This window comes from Salvelinus namaycush, chromosome 28, assembly GCF_016432855.1.
Source record: "Salvelinus namaycush isolate Seneca chromosome 28, SaNama_1.0, whole genome shotgun sequence".
Taxonomy (NCBI): Eukaryota; Metazoa; Chordata; class Actinopteri; order Salmoniformes; family Salmonidae; genus Salvelinus; species Salvelinus namaycush.
The window spans coordinates 37,683,375-37,700,546 of record NC_052334.1 but is presented as its reverse complement, the minus strand read 5'-3'; positions in this window follow the sequence as shown (position 1 = coordinate 37,700,546).

Sequence of the window (17,172 nt, the reverse complement as noted above, 5' to 3'; positions counted from 1 at the left end):
AGGTTTATGGTAGAGAAATAGCCTTTACTTCAACAAACAAGATGAAGTATGAATGGGTGCCATGTTGGTATGATCCATTTTCACTCCTCACTCTCCCTGGGATCCATTCAAATTTTTAGCTGCTAATGCTGAGCTGATCATGTATGTTCTTGAAAGAAACTGCTTCAGAGCATCAGTGTGAGAGAGCGTTCCTTTCGTTTGATTTCACTGTAGAGTAGAGTTCCTATTTGATTCCGTTTCTTTCTCTATCTACACACAAACACACACAAGCACGACAAACAAAAGCATGCATGCAAGCATGCACGTATGCACACAAATACAAGCACGCACACACACACATAGCAGGACACAGACAGGATACATGTGCGGTATGGTCAGCCATTCCCTTATTGTAGTGCCAGCGGCCTCACAAAAAGTAATTGTGTCTGGTGAAGCAATCACTTGCTTCCTCCCTGCCGTAATTTAAGTCATCGTCCCGTTAGGCGGTCAAATTACTATGTGTGGAGTAGGACATAGAAGGATTCATTGCTCTATAGTCTAACATCTCAAAGTCACTTTGTGTGCAACGTTACAGCTCAGTCAACCAGGTGTGTTTTGTGCCTGTTTTGCCCCCATTTTATGATATATTACAGATAGAGCTGAAAGTTCATGGGCATTATGACATTTCATGTCTTCATACATATTTCAACATGTCTGTTCCTCCGGATAGGGTTTTGGGTTAGGCACAAATAAACCTGGACCCTAACCCAACAAACCTAACCTTTACTTTAATCCTAACCCTAAACCTAATTTTCAACCTGATCTTAACTATGACTTGGCATGCTATGTTCACACAAGTGCAACAACACCAACATTGTAACACTGTTATTTTTTGGCTTTGAAACATTCTCAGCACATTTAAGAAACTTGACAAAAAAAACGATGTTATTTTCTTGGTAATCAAGGCAAAGGGTGGCTACTTTGAAGAATCTAAAATCTAAAATATATTTTGATTTGTTGAACACTTTTTTGGTTACTACATGATTCCATGTGTTCATTCATAGTTTTGATGTCTTCACTATTATTCTACAATGTAGAAAATAATCAAAATAAATAAAAACCCTTTTAATGAGTAGGTGTGTCCACACTTTTGACTGGTACTGTATTTCTTTACCCCTATTTCGTGAGATCCAATTGGTATTTACAGTCTTGTCTGATCGCTGCAACTCCCGTATGGACTCGGGAGAGGCGAAGGTTGAGAGCCATGCATCCTCTGAAACACGAACCTGCCAAGCCGCACTGCTCGCTTAACCCGCAAGCAAGCCACACCATTACATCAGAGGAAGCCAGCCACACCAATACATCAGAGGAAACACAGTACAACTGGCGACTGCGTCAGCATGCATGTGCCCGGCCCGCCACAGGAGTCACTAGAGCGCGATGGGATAAGGACATCCCGGCCGGCCAAACCCTCCCCTAATCCGGACGACGCTGGGCCAATTGTGCTCCGCCTCACATTTTTTTTCCACATTAAAAACCACAAGAAATCTTTAGTAACATTCAGAGAATGTTCTAAGAACGTTATTTAAAAACATACATTCCTTTCTCAGAACGTGAAGAAAACTTTCCATAAAAAACACTTTGAAAATGTTTGTAAATGTTCAGAGAATGTTCTAAGAATGTTATTTAAAAACATACATTCCGTTCTCAGCATCAACAAAACTTTCTCTATTATCTATCTTGTTAAGTGTGTTCAGTTGTGTTGGTCTCGCTCACTAATTGGCAACACCTGATCTTAATGAGTGTTTGTCGCCCTTGAAATGGGGTCTGTTAGAATAGACTAAAATGAAAAAATATGACATCCTAGCTCCATCGTGGTGGTGCAGTAGACTAAATCTATAGATAGAGAACAGAAGATTTTGGTTTCAAATCTCACTGATGCTGTGTCATAATGAAACATAAAATGTGTTTGCATGATTAATGCCCAAGGATATTATTGTGTTAATGTCCAGTGTTATTACAAGTCTTATTGAAACATTCAGTTAAAGTTTTAAGGAAAAGCTCCAAATAACTTTCAAGGAACCAGAGTAAAACATTCTCAGAACCTCATTGCAACCCAAAAATAAACTTTCCCAGAACAGGAAACCTTTTCACTTCTGTTCTCAGAACGTAAAAAAAAAAGTTCAGTTTTACTGGTAAGGAAACATATGGCTTCGTTCCCACAACTAATGTGAATCCAAAAACATACATTGCCACAACTTCCAAGGACCCAACTATGGCACCTGTGAATATTCAAATGATGTTCAGTGTACAGAAATGTCATAGTTTTGATGCAGAGTCAATTGGATGGTTGCAAGATATGTAATAAAGCACGTACAATTAATTATTAATTGTAAATAAATGTGTAAAATATGTGAAATTGTATTTTGGTAGCATATCCTGATTTACATTTTTTTTATTATTATGTGAATCTTCTATAAATGGCTTGTAACTGTATTAAATGGCTGGTAACTCGTAACCTTCTCTGTGGGTCACCACCTTGCCATGTTGGAGAAGCCTGTGAGTGCCAAATATCCCTAGAGCAATGTCATCTGGAGTATTTTTACTCCTGGTAGGGTCACTCATGACGGAAAGGTCCAGGGGGAGGTACCAGACGAAGCACGATCTCATCTTTAGAGATGGAGTCCTGCCGGTCTCAAGCCCGGACAAAAGAAAAGGGTTGGATTTAGGGCTTAGCGTCCTTACTCTGGAAAACCGAATAGAGAAAACATTGTTGTGGTTTTCTAATGGACTAATGGACCAGGACAATGGATTAATGACGGATGTGGGCTAACCTGCTAAGAAGCCCCTGCAAAAAAGCCCTCACCCTGAAAATGGATCTCCTAACACCCAAAATGAATATCGAAGTTGGAAGCTGGAATGTAAGGACCCTGCATCAAACTGGAAGACTTGCACAAGTCGTCCAAGAGATGCACACATATGGCCTGAGCATTCTGGGCATCAGTGAGGCACACAGGACTGGAAATGGGAGGAGCAACTTCATCACAGGAGACACCATTCTTTGGTCAGGAAGGAATGACCACGACAAAGAGCTCTCATCATCCAAAAGAAGCACAAAAAAGTGGAAACCAATCAAAGAACTACTGCTCGATGCAAGATTCAACTCAAAATTCACTAAACCGTCAGACATAATCTGCTACTCCCCTACAAATGACAAAGAGCACAAATACATTTTCTACGAAAGCCTACAATCATCCCTAGAGCAAGTTCCAAAACACGACATACTCCTGATTCTTGGTGATTTCAATGCAACCTGGTAATAGGAGGGACGGTTTTTGGGTATCTGTACTTTACTGTTTATATTTTGACAACTTTTACTTCACTACATTCCCAATGAAAAAAAAAATATTTTTACTCCATACATTTTCCCTGACGCAAAAAAGTACTCAATACATTTTCAATGCTTAGCATCCCTACTGCCTCTGATTTGGCGGACTCACTAAACATGAATGCTTCATTTGTAAATTGTGTCTGAGTGTTGGAGAGTGCCCCTGGCTAGCCGTATATGAAGAAAAAAAACAAGAAAATGATGCCGTCTGGTTTGCCTAATATAAGGAATATAAGGAATTCGAAATTATTTATACTTTTACTTTTGATACTTAAGTATACTTCTGCAATTAAATTGACTTTTGACACATAACTATGTTTAAAAGCAAATAGTTTAAACCTTTTACTCAAGTAGTATTTTACTGGGTGACTCACTTTTACTTGAGTCCTTTTCTATTAAGGTATCTTTACTTTTACTCAAGTATGATAATTTGGTACTTTTTCCACCACTGAATTTACAGAACGGAACAGCCCCATATACACCACCTTATTTTGAAAGGCTTTCGACAGTCTCCACCGAATATCCCTATGGAAAATACTTTGTCACTATGGAATCCCTCCCAAAATGGCCAGTCAACGTAATCAAGACCTTGTGATTTCCGCTGTCAGGTTGTCTGTAATGGACACGTAACCAACAGTTTCGGAGTCAACGCTGGTGTTAAACAAGGAGGCATTCTTTCTCCCACCCAGTCCATAATAGCCATTGACTGGCTTATGACCCTGAAAAACTGAAAGAGTGGCATGAGATGGACACTCACCTCAACTCTGGAAGACCTGGATTATGCAAATGTTAACAAGCTGACAAACACATCCCTCCAAATTGGTTTGAAAATCAATGAAAAGAAAACCAAGCTCATGAAGAAAAAACCAGAAGACAGACACAAACATGAACATAAATGGAGAAGCAGTGGAGGAAATTCAAGAATTCCTCTACCTAGGCTGCAAGGTCACTGATGATGAAGATCCAGAAAGGGATGTCAACACCCGGATCATCAAAGCAACATACACTTTTGGCATGTTAAAAACCATGTGGAAATCAAAACAACTCAACATGTGAATGAAGAGGACTAAGAGGAAGAACTGTATTATTGGTTCTGAATGATTTCGGTTTGCTTAAAAAATATATACATATTATTTATTTTTTTGCCCTTTCCTCCCCAATTTCATGATATCCAATTGGTAGTTATAGTCTTGTCTCATCGCTGCAAATCACGTAAGGACTCAGGAGAGGCGAAGGTCGAGAGCCGTGCATCCTCTGAAACACAACCCAACCAAGCCACACTGCCCATTTAACCCGGGAAGCCAGCTGCACCAATGTGTCGGCAGTAACACTACACCTGGCAGATGCTGGGCCAATTGTGCACCGCCCTATGTCACGGCCACGGCCTCCCGGTCACGGCTGGCTGCGACAGAGCCTGGACCCAAACCCAGAATCTCTAGTTGCACAGCTAGCACTGCGATGCAGTGCCTTAGACCACTGCGCCTCTCGGGAGGCCAAAAATATATATATTTTCTAAACATTTCAAAAGAATAATTGTATTACATTTTGATACAGTTATCTCTAGGCATATCTAATGTCTTTTCAATACAGTGTAATTGAGGTGTGTTATCAGAAATGACGCAGCATGACATTACACCTATTTTGACTTATTAAGCACCGCAAGGTCAAACTTCTTTGTTTGGGGAAAACCTTTAATGGATTTGTCCGGAGAAGGCTTATTTACAGGCTAGTGGGGTAATATTTGATATTGTAAATAAGCTATATTTTATATGCGACCCGTGATAAGACTATGTAGTTTGTATGTTAACAAAGTCTATTAAAACAGAATATCTGACTCCATAAAGATTATTTAGCAATATGCAAGAAACTACAATGAGTGTACAAACCATTAAGAACACTTGCTCTTTCCATTACATAGACTGACCATGTGAATCCAGGGGAAAGCTATGATCCCTTATTGATGTCACTTGTTAAATCCACTTCAATCAGGGTAGATGAAGGGGAGGAGGCAGGTGAAATAATGATTTTTAAGCTTTGACACATGGATTGTGCACAGTATGTGTGCCATTCAGAGGGTGAATGGGCAATACAAAATATTTAAGTGCCTTTGAACGGGGAATGCCAGGCGCACCGGTCTGTGTCAAGATGTTTCCCGTGTGAATCAAGAATGGTCCACCACCCAAAGGACATCCAGCCGACTTGACAGTACTGTGGGATGCATTTGAGTCACCTTGCAGAGTCCATGCGCCGACTCAATATTAAGAAGGTGTTCCTAATATTCGGTATTCACAATTGAGTTACAGTAATTGGCCATCAAGAAAGGACTAAGAATTGTCTGTATTAATGGCAGACATTTAATATCATTGTAAAATGAACGATTCACATACAAGACATAAAGCTTAAAGTTACAAGGCAATACTTTCATGAACAAAACATTAAGTATCTAATGGCATGATCAGAGAGGGAGAGAGAGAGAAACAAAGAAACCATGGCTTGTGCCATGGCCCATATCTCATGGAAGAGAGAGGGTGAGAAAGAGAGAGAGTGCATCTCACCACAGCAGGTCAGGAACAAAGCGAAAGACACATTGGATCTAAGACCCTTTTATAACATCTGAGTTGTTTGGATTCAAAATCTGAGTTGTTGACCAAAAGCATTACGGTTGAGTTAACTTCCAATCAGATATCAGACCTACAGCATGTCATCACAGCAGAACCTCTGCTTCTGTCGTGGAACATCGTCTCAGAAATATAACACTTGTAAGAACTTGTGAAATCAAATAGACTTTTTAATACAATTTGTATAGCAAGCCGGAATGTCCCGCGGAACACACACCGCTTCCCAGCCCCGGCTCCAACATTTATACACAAATAGCATATGGGTCCACCCCATATGCAAATAAGCATACTTCCCCTAATTCTTCCTGCCATCATTATCTTTTTAGTTCAGGCTTCCTGCTTGTTCACGCCTACTAACGCCCATTATCTGCTTTCAGTTAAATTATAATAGTGGCCAGACCCGTGCTTGTCTTAAAAATAATATATGTCCATCTATCCTATAGGCCTATGACTCAACCCTGTATTTAACTCAGTGCCCCAGCATGTTCTCTGGTATGTGTCCTTATTGGAATTGGCAGACTATGTGTCTCTTCTATCATTACCCTAAGCGCATATTCCTCTGGTATGTCTGTACTTAGTGGAATCAGCAGACTATGTGTCTAGTGTCCAGTTTCCCTAAGAGCCTATTTTTCTGGTATGTATGCACTTAGTGAAATCAGCAGACTATGTGTCTCTTCTCTTCATGTGGTCTGCCACTTCAATGTTCAGCTGTCCTATGCCTCCACATGCCATCCATGTGTCTCATTTTACTCCTACAATCCCTCCTCTGGGGCTAATCAGCCACATAAATCATACAAATATGACTTTGGGATAGTAAATGAGAATACCTATGATAAACAAGAAAATACAAAAACAGAGTAAAACACATAAACCAACTGGACCAAACATCTCCAAATGATTAAAACTAAAATAGGAGTAAAAGATCCAATTAGAAACATTAATGAAAACCTAACTAGACCAAACATCTCCAGTTTGCATAAGAGTAAAAGATCTAATTAGGTGTAAAAATTAGAAAGATATAATATTACATATTTGATGAAGCATGAGCGTGTAGGTACTTAGCCTTGCCTGTGGTTATCTCAGTTATGTGAAAATTAAAAATTAAAAAATTAAAAATAATACAATGAGTATAATAATAAATGAATATGAGAAAATCAGAGACCTACATGCAGTTACAAAAGAAAATTGACACAACATCATTCTAAATTTAAGCATTTCAACATGATCCTCCCTTGCAGACACCTCTCTAATAAAGTGATATCAATGATACCAACCTTAGTTAGAAGATTTAAGGACATGGTCCGTAGACACTTGTAACCAGAATACCCTCTGTCACCTAACATGTTCTTGAAATTAACCTAGTTTTTTAGAAGGCATAACTAGCTTTAATTAAAGGAAACCATATATATTCATCAATATATATATCTAAAAATTCAAAGAAACATACAAAGAACACAAAGCATTAGGCAAAATAAAAATGCTAAAACCCCATTATCTAGGAGCACAGCCCTCATCCTTACAAATAAGACAATCTCCTCTTTAACACTTGGCACAGGAAAAAAGGTTCTGGGTGATGGTTATGACCATCCTCATGAATTTTTGTACACCACTTGCAATTGTGACGCTAATGACACTTTTTGTGGACATGTATAAGTAAACATTCTTCTGAACTGGGTAATTGAACATATACATGGAAACCATCCTTATGAAAATCGTGACACGCATGACCACCCTCCCCCAATCACTTCATAGAGACAGTTAGGGTTACCAAAGGGGCAGTCAAGAGATCCTCCAACCACATTATAAGGCTTTCCATACTTATTAGTATACTTGCCTGGGCTACCCGGTACAGGATCAATCACCACAGGAGGGTCATCTCTCCTTACAGACATCTATTTAACTGTTGTCTGAACCACAATTGACTTTACCAAGGGTATAACACAACAAAATGCAATACCCAGAGCCAATAACCCTCCTCCCAACATGATGGCCATCCTAGCAAACATGGCTCCCCACTTTCCAAACGCTAGGTCCAACCAAACGCATATATGAGAGTCTAAACCAGCATTAGCCTTTACTTCTGCTCGTAATCCTTTGAGTTTGGCCATAGCAATATTGGGAATAAAGGTGCAACAGTCATCCCCAAACATGACACAACCTCCACCCTTCTCCGCTAAGAGCCAATTGAGATCCTGTCTATTTTGCCAAGTCATTTTACTGGTAGCCTGTACCTGTTCCCCCAACGCCGTCAGATCCGAGTCAGTATAGTTAATGAATCTCTGTTGGTTGTAGTATATATAATTAATCCACTCTAAGTTTTTATTTGGTCTTATCCACAAAAATATAGATTCAAATCCTGATTTAACCTCATCTCTGGCCTTGAAATCCCTAGGTACACCTCTAAGCAGTCCAATTGCATTAAGGTATACCTCAGGATCCTTCTCATAAGCCCTTTTAACTCTAGGATTAACATAGTCATCATGGGGTGATTTAATAATGGTAACCTGTTGAATTGTTCTAACTAAGGCACAAAGACCAATCCATTCATTATGCAATACATTCAACAATTTGTTTTTTCCACACATCCAGAAACTATTCATTATCAACCCTTTATCATTATTTCTACAAACTCCCGCAGTCTCTAGCACCCAAATAATATCACATTCTACAGTGGTGTTTCCTACATCAATTCCTTCGGTGTTATGGCTGTAAAAACATTCATATTTTCCTTTAACCACAGTACTTCTGTCTAATTGAGGTCCATTTGATTCAGTTCTAATGATATAGGCAGCACAATCATTATCTCCCAGCATGGTCTTATTCAACATAGTTTTACCCCTAGTGCTTACCCAGAGCAATCCTATATTCTATGTCACACAAGGGAATAGAATACTTTCTATTGGTACAATGGTCATTTTTTCCAACTTACACAGTTTTTAAATGATGACAGTTCAGAGACTATTACTATTACTATTACTATCACCTTTGTCTAAAAGATCAGACAAAGGTGATTTTCTACACAAAATACAATTGTCCATTCTGTGTTTGTTCGCCATATACTTAGCCCATTTGTACCACTCGTTCTTCACTACTTCTTCTCGTGTGCTGTCCTTGAGTGGTTCTAATATATCTAATTCTGTCGCTTTTTCAATGTTCTTATCTTGAGGTAGATTATTAGAGTTTATCAGAAAGTTCCAAATGTCAGTAAAAAACTCTCCTGACTCTGATGTCTCAGGTTGCTTTGTGGATACGGTGGTCTGCTTGGTAAGGGAGGTCGATGTCATCTTAGTGGTAGCTACTGTGGTCGTCACAGCAACCGCCACCCTTGTTGTTGTCACAGGTTCTTCCTGTTCAGGTGCAGGGGTAGGATCAATCTTAATGACCGTGGTGCTACTCCCTTCGGTCACTGTTGTTCTTGTTATTTCAACTATTAATTCTTCACCTTCAACTGGTTCAATCTGATTCATGATGAGCACCCTCTCGTTTTTTTCTTTGATTAATGTCAGGTCACATCCTTTCGGATCCCAAACGACTTGTCCCTTTGTTTGGTAATGTGTCCATCCACAGAGTGTCATCTCCGGTAAGGGTTTGATCCTTATGATTGAGATAGACTTCAGTTCTCCTGCTTCTGTTATAAGTTGAGGTGGAACAGAGATTCTAACCTTGTCAGTCTTTTTGGATTGTTCGGTTGATTCCTTTCTTCTCTTCCTGCTTCCACCATACATCTTGATTGTGCGTGAGTCTGTTGTTTCTGTACTAGTGTTCACTGTTACTTCTGTTTATGTCAATGTCATTATTCTTTTGTTGTTCTAACTTCAATTGTCTGTAAAGGAGACCATTCAAGAGTTGAACAGTCAATTGTGAGGAAATCCCCATTTTCTTCAGCTTGCGGGACTTTTCCTTCTCTTTCTTCACCTGAGGCTCCCTCCTCAGGCCGGACTTAGCTTCCATCTGGAAGGGTTTCAATTTTAGGGAAGAAATGTTCTCATTCTGTTCCTTGTGAGGCCTCTCCTCCTCTTCTGGGTGCATTAGTCGGTGCACCTGTCACATTTTGGCTTTCACTTGATTTGCTGTTTTCTTGGCTCCTCCCTGGCGTCTCAATCGTTTCCGCTGCTCCTGCTCCCTCCGGGCTCCCTTCTGGTGAGTCAGCATCCTCTGTGTCCTCATCTCTATATGGTTGTGTCCTTCTCTCTGTTGGGACTCAGTGCAGTGGTTCAGATGGTACCACGTCTGGCTTCCTTTCACTTGGACGGCCGTTCTTGTTGCTTTGGCCACCTCATAGGGTCCTTCTCTCCTCGTTTGATCCCACTTCCTCCGGAACACTCGAACGTGGACTAGATCTCCTGGTATCACTGGAAGAGGTCCTTCTGGTCCCCTTGGATCATCAGACGCGGAACCTCTCGTCCTGGTTCAGGTTTCTGCCTACTTTTTCCATTACTCATCACACAACAAACTGACATTCCAGCTGAAGCTGGCGAACCCCTCTCCTTCTGGTTTCCTAAACATAAGACTTGGAAAACAACAGACAAAACATAACAGCATTGACAATGTTATGTGTTATGCATAAACATATTCATGAAAACTGAAATCTGAGACCATGACAATTCCCACTCTCTCTTCACCTGACTCTATGCCTCCAGGATACTTTTCTGCTGGACTCTGCTGGACTCTTCCACCCAGTCTTCCCCTTTCGGCCCCAGGTTCTGAGAGGTGTTCCCAAATCATGTCATTTTTTACTTAGTTTCCCATCTGCTCCATTTCAACTGACAATCATGTGCATAACCTTAATCAACATTATCTCTTCTTGAAGTAATTCAACACTGTATATGCTTTCACATCAATTCCTTTAACATGTTTGTTTAGAGTACAATATCCTATCATCTATACCCTATCATCCATTCTTTTTCACATGATGCATTAAAAAATAAAACAAGTAGCCCCCAAACTCAACCCAGTATGTCTATAGTGGAATCTAGTCTCTCTCTCTCTCTCTCTGGTCCCACGTCCTCTGTCATGGTGTTTTCAAGCTCACCCATTATTCAGCTGGACCTCACTTCTCGTGAGACTTATGCACCCACCAAAGAGAGACATGAAGATCTTTACCACTGCAGTGTTGTAAGAAGTATACCACCAGCCTGGTGTATCTTGATGTACACTCAGTCTCCAGAATGCAGCCCAAGCCCTTCCATTTCTGGCTGTTTTTTCCTGAGGACATACACACTAACACATGGGTTATTTCCTGACAACAGACTTTCTTCTTATAGCAAGATCACTAAATCTTAATTTTTAATAACAGCCCTATGTAACCATTCTGCCTCAAATACCTGGCCTCCTGCCACAGAAATATTCATAATGATAGTCAAATGATGGTCCCTACAGCAACTGCTGTAAAATAACATATAATCAGTCAAGTGTCTTCCAGTTGGATTAATATCCAATCCTAACAAAACTAAGTCATAAGTTTCTTAAACTTTTGCTCTAATGTTCAAAATGCCACCACTTATTCTTTTTACCATATCTTTAGATATGTGAATTGTTCTATTTACTTTAGAATTGTCCCTATATTTTACACAGCCAGCTGTCTTTCCTTTTCTGTGAATTATCTCTATTTTTATACATAGTTTCTAGAAATAACACCCCTTCACTACCATTACCTTCATTTATGAGTCCCCTAACCCATAACAGCCATTGTTTGATACATACTTAAAACATCCTTAAGTCAATTTATATATCATTTATATCAGTATCAGTCCCTCCTCAGGAACATATACACAACCTTATGTTCCTCAAAACAAAAATAAATTGACCAAACGAGAAAAAGAGAAAAAAAAATTATAATAATTACACATTTGCAATAAATTACCACTATTTGTAATGTAATTAAACCTGGAGAAAACGTCCATCTGTTTCATTCTATGCCCATGTTATTATTGGTCTCTTTCTTCTTCATTCTTGGGTATCATCGCACAACAGACTACCTTTTTATTCAATTAAACATTACATTTTATCATTACAATTCCAATGACATTATAAAACAAAAGAAACAAAAAACCTTATCTAAAATTCTGTAAGTTTTGTCAACCTCCTTGTCTCAGGATTAGTTTCCAGAGCTTCCCTAGGCCTATTAAATTTAAACAGTTCTACATCTAAATAACTAAACAGTTATTTTTTAAAAAAATACATTTTCCAACCCAATATTCAGGATAACAGTCCGTAGTGTTTACTTTAACTCAAATTTGACCTTATCTATTCAATACACATCATCCCTTTAATAATTAACATTTATACTAAACACTTTTATTACCAGTATTATCTATTTTCCCAATAGCCCTTCCATCTCAGTTTTTCTCTCATGAGCGGCCTGGTAATAAAAGATCAGTACCCCAATTACTTTAAGTCATTATTCTCCCTGGCCCATATCATTTCAGCATGTTTTTATTTTATTTTTTAGATACAGTTCACAGGTCATCAGACACAGTTGTCCCTCACTATTCAGTCGGTTAGGGTGGGTTTGAGCTCCACACCCACTTGTAGTGATATTCTCTCCCATGCCTTAAAGCATTCTGACGTCACCTTTTATGATAACTCCCTTATTCTACTGGTGATCTCTCAGATGAATTACAAATGAGGTATTAATCAACAAAACCCTCACAGAAACCCACACTCCAATAAACCCTTTGGAATAACTTTCAACACTTTTTATATGCAGAATGAACAAAGCACATTTGTGTATTTACCCAAAGACCATGACCCCAAGAAACTGATAATTTTTACCTATGAACTCATGTTATATCAAAATTAAAATTAAAATACAACCTATTTGAATAAGTTATTCAATTTAAGGGTACAACTCTTCATAATTTTCCCAGGGACATAATAGATTTTCAAAGTAATTATACAGTTTGAATAGACTCTGGTGTCTTTCAATCATTTTATAATTCAATCCCACCTGTTCCAACAATTTCTAGTAAAAGGTGATCAGTCTTTCACAGGAAATTCTTAGGATTCAGGGCATTTTGACACCATTATTATGTTTCCACTCCCCTTTCTTTAGGAACAACTTAAATACATTTTTCAAAAACATTTCCATCCTTTTGCATACCCAATTTGAAACTGAATTGGAAAAAACCCTTCCAATAAATCTACTAATGCATATTCATTCCCAGTACATGGTGTACTTACTAGTGAACCATAAGCCAATAACGCAAAGGGACTGGACTCACTCATCCAGAACTCCATTTTTTAGCCTTATCCGGATATTTTTATTTTTAAAGCAACTGACTTTAAGAACTGCTTTCCACAGTAATGCAGTCTCCAATGACATTTTGACCAGAGAAGATTAAACCTTTTTTTTTTTTCCTGGAAAAGAAAGTATACATATCGTTAATATTCACAATGTTACCTTTTAATCAGCAAATAGTTTTTATTCCATAAACGTCTTAACAGTTTTCAGAGAATGACGGTATAGAATGCCTAACAATTAAAATTCCATCTGTACTCTACTAGATGTCAAGTCAAACGTGATCTAATACTTCTTCTTGACCACATATAAACTGTAATCTCTATGAAACACTCATTGTTCGCTCAGAGACTATACACCGCCAACTAAAAAATTCCATTCTCACCAACCTCAAACCGATTAGTTGTTTGTTATTTTGACAAGGATATAAACTCTTGTATAGCGGCATTTCCTGCTACCGCACTAAGTTCTAGTGTCACATTACACTAATTTTCCCCATACCCGCTATACCCATATTCAAAACAGAGAGCTATTTTCTTATTCGTTCTTAGATATTGTCAATAGTTCTGCTAATCACCCGCACGTCTGCGAGGACTAGAGGAACCACATTTGTACCTCATCGCAATGTATTTTCTGATGATAGAATGTTGACATCAGAACGCCTGCAAATCGAGCTTCACATTTTGGTCCCATGCGACTGTGCCTCCCTTATTCTATTCATCCTGTTTATCAGGTAATAGTGTCCTTCTCTCTCTATTCTATGGAAACAGTCATTTTGTTGTCATGCCACTATTTATTTATTTATTTTTCCTAAATACTCCCATGTATTATACACCTTTTATTTACTATTTTTCCGAGGTAGAGCTAATCCCCTTTCCAATTAAAAATTCATTTGTCACATCACTTAATTTCTCTTATCAAAGCCTGCTCTATATAGTACAGACATTATTTCTGAATACTACAGATGACTTAATGTCTTATTCTAGTACAGTACTTCAAATATCACTGCGTTTTTCCCTTTACAGATATCATTATTTATTCATTTTATCCGTTTGGTTTATTCTATTTTTATAGTTCTAATCAATTTTATGATTACATTTACATTACATTTAAGTCATTTAGCAGACTCTCTTATCCAGAGCGACTTACAAATTGGAAAGTTCATACATATTCATCCTGGTCCCCCCGTGGGAATTGAACCCTCAACCCTGGCGTTGCAAGCACCATGCTCTACCAACTGAGCCACACAGGTCCACTGCCCGCTCCGTTAAGATCTCTAACGTCTTACTTTTACCTTTATTTATTTATTTTGTCTATACTTTCTTACCTCTTCTCTATATTCTTATTGTTTTGATCCTATGGTCAATTTACTAGTGAGTCAAGCCTCCCCTGTTCTCCTGTTTTATCCTGGCCACTCCATTTTGCACCCCTCTCTGCTCTTCAGGCTATTTTTAGACCGTAGCTTCTGTAGGCACAGAGTGACTGACGGCCTGTTTTTTCCTCTTCCTTTGTTTCACCGTACGTGAATTCTTAATGTGTCCTGGATTTCACTATTTATCTTAACTAACCTAGATTCGTTTTTAACTTTATAGTATAACTTCAATTTATCGGCGATTCTGTTTTCTCTTTTGTTACCCACTGCTCTATCCGTATTTATACTATTCGGTTAACGCCTTTTTAAGTATTTTTATTTATTATTTGTTTTGACACCTTTTTGTTATTTTTACCGCGGTCTCTTACCACTTTATCACATCAGTGTTTTTATCCTTGCTTATAACTTCTTTTACTTCGATGTTTCTTAACTCCATTCCCTCTGCCTAACAGTAGTTTAGTGGCACCCTTCCTCAACTTTCTACTCTGTCACAGGAAGGCTGCGCGCTTCCTCTTCTGGACGCTCTGCTTAAACACACACAACCTGTCCTTCCTTATTCCTAATGTTCTATCTCTACACAGATCTACTCATTTCTTACAACATTTTCATTCATCCTTTTTATTTTTCATCTGTTCATTCAATCCCTTTGTTTTTACCTCAAAACAACTTAGTCTTTCTTTATTGACTTAATTCACTTCCTCCTACATAAGCCTAGACTACTAGGATTTCTACAATATGACGAGACTACTGTCTAATCGGATCAGCTTGTCTTCATATCCTATTCACCCCCCAATACTGATCTTTTCTTCTATTTTAGAGTAGTATTGTGGCGTGACCTACTGAATTACAAAACCCCGTTAGCTAGACAGAGCGTTTTTTATTCGCAGGATTTCTTTTGCATTTGAACGCCGCACAATCGGGCCAACGTCCTAAATATTTCACCCGTACAGTCCCCCTTTCGGGGCGGTAACCATGAATATTTATTTAACTACTGATTTATGTTTTAACCGTATAAGCTGCTTTTGCAGTTGAACGCCGCACAATCGGGCCAACGTTTTTCCTGCAACCTAAATATTTCACCCGTACAGTCCTCCTTTCAGAGCGGTAACCATGAATATTTATTTAACTACTGATTTATGTTTTGACCGTATAAGCTATTTTTGCAGTTGAACGCCGCACAATCGGGCAAACGTTTTTCCTGCAACCTAAATATTTCACCCGTACAGTCCTCCTTTCAGAGCGGTAACCATGAAATATTTATTTACTAAATATCCACCCACAGACTATTCTGCCGTGAATATCCCACCCAAGCAGACCTCTTCAAAAATGTTCCTTTTTTAAAGAGCGGTATCGTGGCTTCCTAACTACTTATTTATGCAGTTCTCTATTATTTTTAGAGCCGTTATTCATAAGTAACCTGTCCAAGCATTCCTTCTACTAATTTTATTGAAGAGGTATCACAGGATTTTCTACCTACATTATCTGTCCCTTATTATAGCCAGCCATCCCAGCCAGATGCGCAAACAACCGCATCATTTAAGCTACACATTCGAACGGTCTGATCAGAACGAGCGCATGCATGCCCACTCCGCTAAACACCTAACACAAGCAAAGTTCACAGCGCCTATTCACTCAGTCTCTATACTACATGCGCATACATGTATATTTAATACAATTCCCCAAATTACACATACATGCAAATTCATTGAATTCAAAAGTTCTTTAGTATTTACTGGTTTCTTTTTAGGAAATTTGAAAGAGAGACTTACATGGCGCCCCTCTCGCTGAGACAGGATCTCTGAAGCAATCCATACAAACATTTCAACTATGTAAGAACAAGCTTACCTTTTTCATAGTTGTGGCCATAGTGTTTGCAAGATTGTCCAAAGAAACTATCTCCAGCCCTGAACGCCATTCCTCAGTCCCTGTCCCTCCTGGCAAGCTCGCCAAATTCTGTCGTGGAACATCGTCTCAGAAATATAACACTTGTAAGAACTTGTGAAATCAAATAGACTTTTTAATACAATTTGTATAGCAAGCCGGAATGTCCCGCGGAACACACACCGCTTCCCAGCCCCGGCTCCAACATTTATACACAAATAGCATATGGGTCCACCCCATATGCAAATAAGCATACTTCCCCTAATTCTTCCTGCCATCATTATCTTTTTAGTTCAGGCTTCCTGCTTGTTCACGCCTACTAACGCCCATTATCTGCTTTCAGTTAAATTATAATAGTGGCCAGACCCGTGCTTGTCTTAAAAATAATATATGTCCATCTATCCTATAGGCCTATGACTCAACCCTGTATTTAACTCAGTGCCCCAGCATGTTCTCTGGTATGTGTCCTTATTGGAATTGGCAGACTATGTGTCTCTTCTATCATTACCCTAAGCGCATATTCCTCTGGTATGTCTGTACTTAGTGGAATCAGCAGACTATGTGTCTAGTGTCCAGTTTCCCTAAGAGCCTATTTCTCTGGTATGTATGCACTTAGTGAAATCAGCAGACTATGTGTCTCTTCTCTTCATGTGGTCTGCCACTTCAATGTTCAGCTGTCCTATGCCTCCACATG